The sequence below is a fragment of the Etheostoma cragini genome, chromosome 9, assembly GCF_013103735.1.
Source record: "Etheostoma cragini isolate CJK2018 chromosome 9, CSU_Ecrag_1.0, whole genome shotgun sequence".
NCBI classification, from domain to species: Eukaryota; Metazoa; Chordata; class Actinopteri; order Perciformes; family Percidae; genus Etheostoma; species Etheostoma cragini.
Window position 1 is genome coordinate 3,098,815 of NC_048415.1, and position 9,344 is coordinate 3,108,158.

A 9,344-nucleotide genomic window follows, 5' to 3' on the forward strand; every position below is an offset into this window, starting at 1 on the left:
CCCACGATTCTATTCTTAGTATTATTCACTAAGCCCTTTTACCTCATGTTACCTAAAATAAGACGTCCTTACTCATCTCTGTTCATCTCTGGCTGGGGCAAAGAACTTTTAGTTTCATTTTGGCTCAGCTGTGATGGAGGGAAAGCTCATCTTCAGCTCAGCGTGCTCCTTTCACAGTTCACCTCCATCTGGGTTCTGCTGTGGAGATGAGAAAGCAGGATTGGGATCATCCTCTCGTTGGGGGAAGCTGTTATGCCACCCTCTATGATACATAATCACCAAAGAGAAATTGACAAAAACATCCGATGAGATCCCTTGGCACTGTACTTTTACTCAATGTTGGAAAACATAGCAGTAACAGGCAATAGTAGTATTAATTTAATGGAAATTACACTCTGAAGGCAACACATAATGTGTGCAAAAACGTGCTTTTGCTGCTCAAACTTGGATGCATCTCCTTGAAGTAAAACATTTAAATTCAGTGAGATTAAGATTTCCAAATTGGCTAACATCATCTGCTTGTTGCTAGCCCAGTTATTTGTTGAGATGTGTCTCTTGTCACCTGCAGCTCACAGTGCTATCTACAAATAGATGTCCTTTCAGCCATGTTTTGTCAAAAATATCATTTGGAACATGTTGAGCATAATTCAGATTTGTTTGCATACCTTTTACCAGTGAAATTTGGTCTAGTGGGAAACAGTTGAAGAAGTAGTTTGTAGACTAAAGTGGTACATACATTCAATTGCCAGTTTATTAAGTATACTTCACTGAAGTTATTGCCCTATACCTTCTGTAACTACAAGGGTATACAGAATATTAGAAACACCTCCCAATGCAACACAATTTAACCACAAAGTGCAGCCTCCAAAATGACCATTAGGTGGCAAATAGGTGAATCTGTAACATACGTGTGAAGCATTAAGAATGTTCTCAATCAATCTTCTCTTGATAGACATGATCAGAATATTGACTCAGAATTGGCTCCCAATGTGGGTGGCAGTTGAACAGATAGTTTCCAACTGGTAGAACATCTTGCTGTTTGTGTTTTTATTGATGATGACAACACGGCTCAAAGACCGTTGTACTCTGGAGAACAATCCAGCTCTTGGCAGACTCCAACAAGGAGGCTTCGTTCCTTTGTTTCAACAAGAAGCATTTACCAGCTGTTCAATTTGCTTTGCTTTGTGATGCTGATTGCAAAACACTACCAAAATACAGAATGCACAAATTAGGCTGCAGAACAGACAGACACACTCAAAGCTTACTGAACACATTTTCCTGTGTGTGCACTTCCAGAGTGCTGCGAGACTACTGGCACAGGTGTGCACCATCACTGTTCAGTCAATAGTGGACCGGCATCCCTGCAGACTTGCTGTGACTTTGGCTGTGCTTTCAACACTTCTTAGTGCACAAAGCAATCATTTTCCAGGAATAGCTCTGTAGGTGTGGCTTGTTTGTGTTCATAGCCTGTATGTGTGGGAGAGAAGAAGGTGAAAAAGGAAAAACCCAACACGAAGGTCAATGCCACAGGAAGTGCCCGCAATGTTTCCCAACATTACATCAGCTTGTTTGTCTGTTTGTTTTCTTTTTCTGAAGGTCCCTCAAAGTAGTGACTAAGGAGCGGAAGGGGACAGCTCAAAGCTTGTTTAAACCAATAAATGTATGGAAACATTCAAACAGAAAGATGGATTGTTAAATTGATCAATTCTTGCCAATGGATCTAATAATAGAAATGTTTAAAATAGAGATCCAAACAAAGAGGATGGAGAATTTAGCTTATTTTGGTCCTGATGTTTGTGTAGTAATGTACAGTATATTGATTTTGTTGTTTAAGCAATTCCTGTCTATTGCAGGATATTTCTCCACTCACTAGAAAAAAAAAATCATACATTTGAATAATGAGGGTTTTAGTCTACTGGAATATGATAGCTGTGTTCGTGTTTACCATCGTCATGGCAAAAAGGGGGGACTGGGACAAAAATTCTGCCCTGGGACTGTTGCCCACATCCCCACGCCCAAGTAGCCCCACCCACGGACACGTGCATTCACTAATTACATTTTAATACAGATGAAGACCTTTTGAACATTTAATGTACTGTGAGAAACTGGAAAACAATGCTTACTACTTTTTAGGAGCATACGTTTATAACAAATTGACCAATGCCATTTGTCTGCTGTTACTGTCATTCTCTACAGTATGTTGTTCTGTGTTGACTGAGACTATTGACACTGTACATATTGTATGTCTGGTTGTTCCCCATTGTACAAAAATCTCTTTGAACTCTGTAATTGCAATCTAAATATGTTTTATGGCTGCCTGTGATTGTATGTCGCGTTTTTCCCTTGGTCATAATCGGCCTTTGGAGGAAAACATGGGGGGGGGGGAATTTTGAGGGCAAAAGACTTCAATCCCTGCATTCTAAATTTTTAGGCACAAATTTAAAGAAAATACGTCTTTATTTGTGACAAGGAAATCACAATTCTGGTGGCAGGTAACAATTCAAAATAGAAAATATAATGAAAATGATTATATTCAGTAGTCCAGTGAGGGGGCTTTCACATCTGGGACATAGGCCGCATGCAACAACACTTTTTTATTTTGAAAGATTTTTTTCTTTATTGTGCTTTTTCACCTTTAATTTTAGACAGGACAGTTGGGAGAGAAAGACATGCAAGAAATCCTCACAGTTTGGACTCGAACCCTGAACCTCTGTGTCGCGGCATAAACCTCGCCGGCTCCACCACTGAGCCAACCTGGCCACAGGATACGACAACACTCCCAAAGTCCAGTTGTTGAATTAGCATGAACAGGGTTTATGGTAACTTTTTTCCCAAAGGAGCATGTTTTGATCCCAAGGTGAAAAATGTAGGATTGACTTACATAGGCTACTGCTTTTACTGCTAAACTGTACGTTAAGGATGCAAACTGTTGTGAAATATAAGGTTTTCTACATTCTATTGATCAAAAATGATCAGTGATGTTGAATATAGCCTACAGTGTAACAGACAACCACAGGTAATGCATAGGCCTACATGTGAACTGCGGATTAATTGCACTTTAGCCTGTAAAACTAAAGACTATGGTGATGGGACACTGCAGAAAGACAAAGGAGAACAACGTTGCTTAATCAGGGGTTTCAACCAACTGTACCAATGCAACAACAAGACGTCTTTAACCGGTAATGAAACTGTCTTAATTTAATACTGATTCCAACAGACGGCCGCATGGACAGACTGCATGGACAGACAGCTCTCCGCCCGTCAGCAGCGGCTTCTCGCTGCGCAGGGCGGTCCCCCAGAGCAGCAAGATCACTTGAAGGGTCCGGTACAAGCAGCTGGTCCCCCAGAGAAGCAGGATCACCTGAAGGGTCCCGTACATCCTGAACCCTGCAAACAAAGATGCCATTTGAGGGTAACGTCCCAATTGAGTAACCTCTGATTGGGTAGGTCGACCCATCTCGGGACCAGGCCGGACGTGGCTAACTAGCCAAATGCTTAATATTTATTATTATTAGTAACATAATATTTATTTTTATAACCATAGTGGAATCGTGCAAGCAATGCAACCCTGTCCCACGTGCTGTCGGCCTGTAAAGACAATTAATTTGTAAGCCCATATTAAAAAATACTTTACCGGCCCACGTTTTAAAAACATGGTCCTTTTCGATGGGTTTCAATCTTCTCATTTAAACCTCAGCCAGAAAGGGAATAAGTGCATTTTCCAAAAATGCCAAAGCCAAGGCCGAGCAGTTCCATAAACATGCCCCTTCAGTAAAATCAGACAACAGATTTAGATTTGCCTGGATTGTAAATGGAGCTCTAATTCCAAGTGGTCTCAGCTCATATATTGGTACCATGACGGTAAACTGAATGCACCGTCCGATGTAAGATGTCTTAGGAACGTGTTATTATAATTATAATGTAATTATAAAACCTTGGCTTTAGTGCAAAAAGCATGTTTGCTAAAAATGTCATCTTAAAAACTGAGTTCACAACATAGTCGTAGTCTTGGGGTAGAAGGTGAGGGAAGGAAACTTCATGATCTGGACTAGAATTTAAAAGTATCTTATATAAGAATAAATTGTCTTTAGGACTCATGTTCCTTGGAAATGATGATCAAGCTAAACAAAATGTCTTGGGTTCAAAACATTTATAAAAGATAGATAGCAGTTTTGGTAACCTTATATTCAATCACAACATGGATTTGTGATTGGGCAGTCTTTCCCCGAGCCTCTCAACATTTGGGAGGTTTTTGCGTCTGGCAGTGTGCACGGAGGAGCCTCAGGTTTGCTCATCTGCCTGATCGTCCTCTGGGAGGAGAGGAGCAGCCTGCTGCAGGCCCAGCCAGATGCTCAATGTGACTGTTAAACAATAACCACTGGAGTGTGCTCCCCCCTCGGCAACACCGTGATCCAGGACTACTCCCAGGAGACAGTTTAGACAAAGGTCAGCCAGGCCTACAATATGCAAACTGTCCTAAAGTTTAAAGTGATAATGTGTGAAATTATGTATGTTTTTCATTACTGCTATGCGGTTTCTTTGCACAAATTATCAGGAATCCCTTTATGTTCAAACATAGTCTGTAGTTCAATCTGATTTTTCTGTTTATGTTCTGTTGGAGTTAACACTCCATTCTTAATTTGTTTAGCTGTGTAAGTTGTGTGTGGTCACACCACCTGCTTTTGTTACTTCTCATATTTCAAGAATTGAAACCATTGTGAACAGAAGTAGTGCAGTGTGCAATTAAATCTCAGACAGTACAGCAGAAGTCACAAGAAATAGTGAGCTGGATTCTGCAACAATATGTCTACATACTAACATTAGCATGCTAACATGCTAATATTCTTAATATTGGCTTTACGTGTGAGAATACTAACATTTTCGCATTAAAACTTAATACAAACTAGACTGAGGGGAATACATTTAGCATGTATTTGGCCCGAAACCAATTTATGGGCAAATAGAATGTTTAGCAGATGACGGCACTAGATGAAAAGTTGGGAGTTCTTCTGAGAGTCCTAACCTTCTATTACAAAGATTTAAGAAATGGATATTTCACTAGATAAGTGACATTTTGACCGGCTGTTCGATTAAAGTGTTTAATTAAAGTAACCATGTGAAGAACATGAATGTAAGTACCAAATGTCCTCAGTCCATGTAAGTGTTTCCTTACCAAAAATAGCGGTAAAACCTAAAGTCAACATTGGCTTTTTTAAAGTTACGTAACATTCTTAACATATATTAGTATTTTAACCCAAACCATGATCTAACCATGTAACCAAGTAACTTTTAGTGTTGTTTGAATCCCCAATGGGACTCCCCGAGCGTGAAGAAGTGACACTACGGTGTCCTGACCATGCTAACAGCGACCGTTACCATGTCAATAGAACCTACTACTACTGTAGGTTTAACCCACATGAGGCTAATAATCACTGATAATGCCCATTCAATGGAGTGATAACATTTGAAATGGGTGACCAAACAGACGCATTGGTAACAATAACCCTGCATTATAGAACGTGTTAGTACCTTGTTTCCTTAGCGACAGGCTACTGTCTCATCTGTTTGTGACTTCTTGGTTATCACCCCAGGATCTTTTCAACATTATGACGCTTATGTTTTAATCATTTCCTCTTTACATATTTACATGCAGTATTTGGGTTCCTGCCAGCAACACTGTTACTAGGAACATTTGACTTTCTTTTGTTTTTCTTTAGAAATGCCAGTGGGATAAAGCAACAGACATGATACTTTTTAAATGACACTTCAGTTAGCGTCTTCAAAGTCAATCCACATCAAGTGTATATGTGTGTTGTGTGCATGTGCTGTCACGTGTGCTCTTCATTTCACACACACACACACACACACACACACACACACACACACACACACACACACACACACACACACACACACATAATTAAGCCCTTGAGGATCCATTATTGTACCATTATTATTGTACGAAATATTAATACACCATTTAAAAGTGTGTGTGTGTGTGTGTGTGTGTGTGTGTCTATTAGAAGGAGGAGGCGTGTAATTAGAGAGTAGCAGGGTTATCTGGCTGAGCTGAACCAGATTTCACGATCATGAATATAACATAACCATGATGTTCTCTCCAACAAAACCCCCCTCCAGCGGTTGAATGACTGTGACATATAGGTGGTCCTTTACCAGCAGAGCTTGCCCCGGAGAAATTACCGATAATGATTAACTTGATGCTGAACGGCCTTGTGTTTTGGTTGCTGTACTCCAGTAGTGGGGTTGCGAAACGTCAGGTACAGACAACAACAGGACTGATATTTGACTCCCTTCATCATCACAAACACACAGTATGAATGTACCTGCGGCCTTGGAGATCAACACAAACAATTGGTAATGTCAATACCAGGGAGCAGCAGGCACTTTTATTATTCTCAGAGCCTGTTGTTTGGAAAAGAAAATAAGAGGTCACACACAAGTGGGCATCCAATCCAATGGGAATTTGGTTTAATAAGGACATGACATACAGTATCAACAGAGATGTTTTTATGAAATACTGCTCTTTGTGCGTGTCATACCCAGATGACAATACAGCCTGTGGAAACATCCTGGATAGACTACTGAAATGCAATTGAAAAAAAAACATCTCTAGTTATGTTTTCTTCCACAAATGTTTATCTAAATTGTGTGACATCAAATGAAAAATGCCTCATGGAAACAGTAAAATTCGATGGAATTGTTGTTTGGTCTCATCTAATTTTATCTTGATCTATACATGGCTTATGCGATGGAAACGTTATTTGCTAATTAAATAATGAATTTTGATTAAGTTAAGTTTGAAGTCCTTAAGTGACAGAGAAGAATCAGGGCCCCTCTGCTACATTTATGGTATACAATTAAGTTCCTTATTAAACTGGTAATACACTAACGTTTGCACGGTCTAAAGTCTAAATACGTACCTTTTTAGTGCATAGAATACTAAGCTATTGAAATAATAATTGTTGGCATGATCTTATAAATCTTTATATTAAGGATAAACATAAATGTTGCGCAGTAATCATGTTGATGGAAACGGCGAAATTGTGAAAAAGTCAGCAAATTTGCAAAAAATGTTTATGCGCGCTTGAGTTTTCTTTTGTCATTTTCAATAAAGAGTTAATGCGCAAAATGGAAGATGGAAACAGATTTGCCGAATAAATTGTTACATAGCAAACATTTAACTCTCATGACTGTATTCCTCGTATCCATCGGATGACGGAAGGATCACTAAATGGGTTTCTTCCGGTGTGACGTACACAAGGTGCGTAGTGGAGTTGCTGTGCGCTGTAGCCTGGGCCTCAGCCACGGCGGGTAAATTGACAAAATTGAACTTGTCAATTGCTTCTTGTCAATTTAAACTTTAGTTGCATGGCCCTGCGCACCGCGCATACACAGCGATGAACGGTTGACTCACCGACACCAAATGTCTCTGCTACAAGCCTGTATTATGCACAGGTGGCCAACTTGTACAATGCTACCTCTCTCCGTTTAGCCAAATAACTTAGCTTCTAAACTCTTTGATTTAATCAGGCAGCTTTGCAATCTGCAACCACGCGTAACGTCAACTTGTGACAAAACTACACTTTGCATTCTCTAGTTTATTCGTTCTAAACCAGTTGATGGAAATGCTTCTAAGTCACACTTTTTTTTCTTCTTCTTTTTGCTAAATTTTAAAAGTTTGCTTAAAGTTTACTTGGCAATTGTGGCCTGCTTGGATCAGTGGGTAGAGCAAGCGCAGATGTACTTTGAGATGTATGCCTTGACGCAGAGGCCTAGGGTTCAAATCCGACCTGTGCCCTTGCATGTCTTCCTCCTTTCTCACATAGCTGTCCTGTTAAAACAATTAAAAGTGGAAAGCCCCAAAAAGTAATCTTTGAAAAAAGAATTGCTTGACGATTAGATGGAAACATGAGTAGTGAATCCTTAGGATTAACTGTACTGTATGTGTGGATGGCTGCCTTAGTGACCACCTTACCTATAGGCCCAGTAAACCTATGATTGATGTGTTTTTGTTTTTGTTTTTAACAAATAGGCTGATACATATTTGCTAATATGTTGGATTTATGTTAAAACATTTTAGTTTTTGAAAAAAAAAGTAATAATTTGGTGAACCCGCTGCAGCAACTCCGAGAACCCGCTGTTGAAGATCCTATCTAGACAGTAGAAATAATGCCATGAATGTTTGATTGAATTGTGTTCCATTCTTTACTTTCTGGGGCTCATCGTTGTTGAGCAGGTGCAACTTGAGACCATGTATGGGATGAAATGTGAAAAATACAAATGTGAAAGGTTTGTTGAGCAAAGTTCTCTTCCATTTCCTTAGCAATTAACAGACTTTGTTGCTCATAAGCCAGCTATTTTGTTTTCTATAACATTTCATGCCTGTTAATTCTTCCAATATAATGGTAAATAGAAACCAGAAATTCCAATCTTCATTCTCTTCTTCAAAAATGAAATAGAGAGATGAATCACCCCAGATTGAGGACTGGGTTATCATTTATTAGAGTTTTTTTCCCTTCTTGTCTGGTTATAAAATGGCATTGGAATCTAGGTCAGTCTGTCTCATCAGTGGATGAATGCATTTTCATAACTCTAATACCCTTTTAGTATTATGATAATTAAGTCACACAGAGCACAAAATATAGATGCAGATTAGTTTTTAATCACAAAATATAAGGGGGAGGTAACATTCATGTGGAACACAGTGACATAGCATTTAGGGTGATATGTTGTTGAGCCAGATTTGTTGAAAAAACAGAAGAGTTTGGCCTTCACAGTACACATGCAAAACAGACATTTTTTTTGTCTCCCCTGAATTCTTATCAATCCGCTTGTTTAAAGTAGAGCACATTTCAAACACATTGTCATGTACAGACTTATTTTTGTAGTAATTTTCCTAAAATACTGATCAAGTTAAAGGCTGTCTAAATAATTATCATGCAGAACATATTCCATGGGGGTCGGGCATTCAAGTCACTACTGGCAGATGGCCAGTTTTCAGTTTAATGAATCACTTTATGCTGAGTGTGCTGTACATTTCATCAAATTAGTTTTGGAACAACAAAACAGCAATTTCCATTTTTGTGTACCAATTTTGATCATGCAATGAAACATTTTATGCATGGTATTTTAGTGTGATGACATGGCTTAAATCAAATATAATTAAACATATATGAATGATAATACATTACCATAGAATTATGGCTGGCAAGGGATGGTTGGCCCGTGCACTGTACACATTGGTATACAGAACAGATTCAAGAGAGATGAAAGCACTTTTTTTTAAAGGTAAAAAATTAACACACATACTCCACATGTAATTC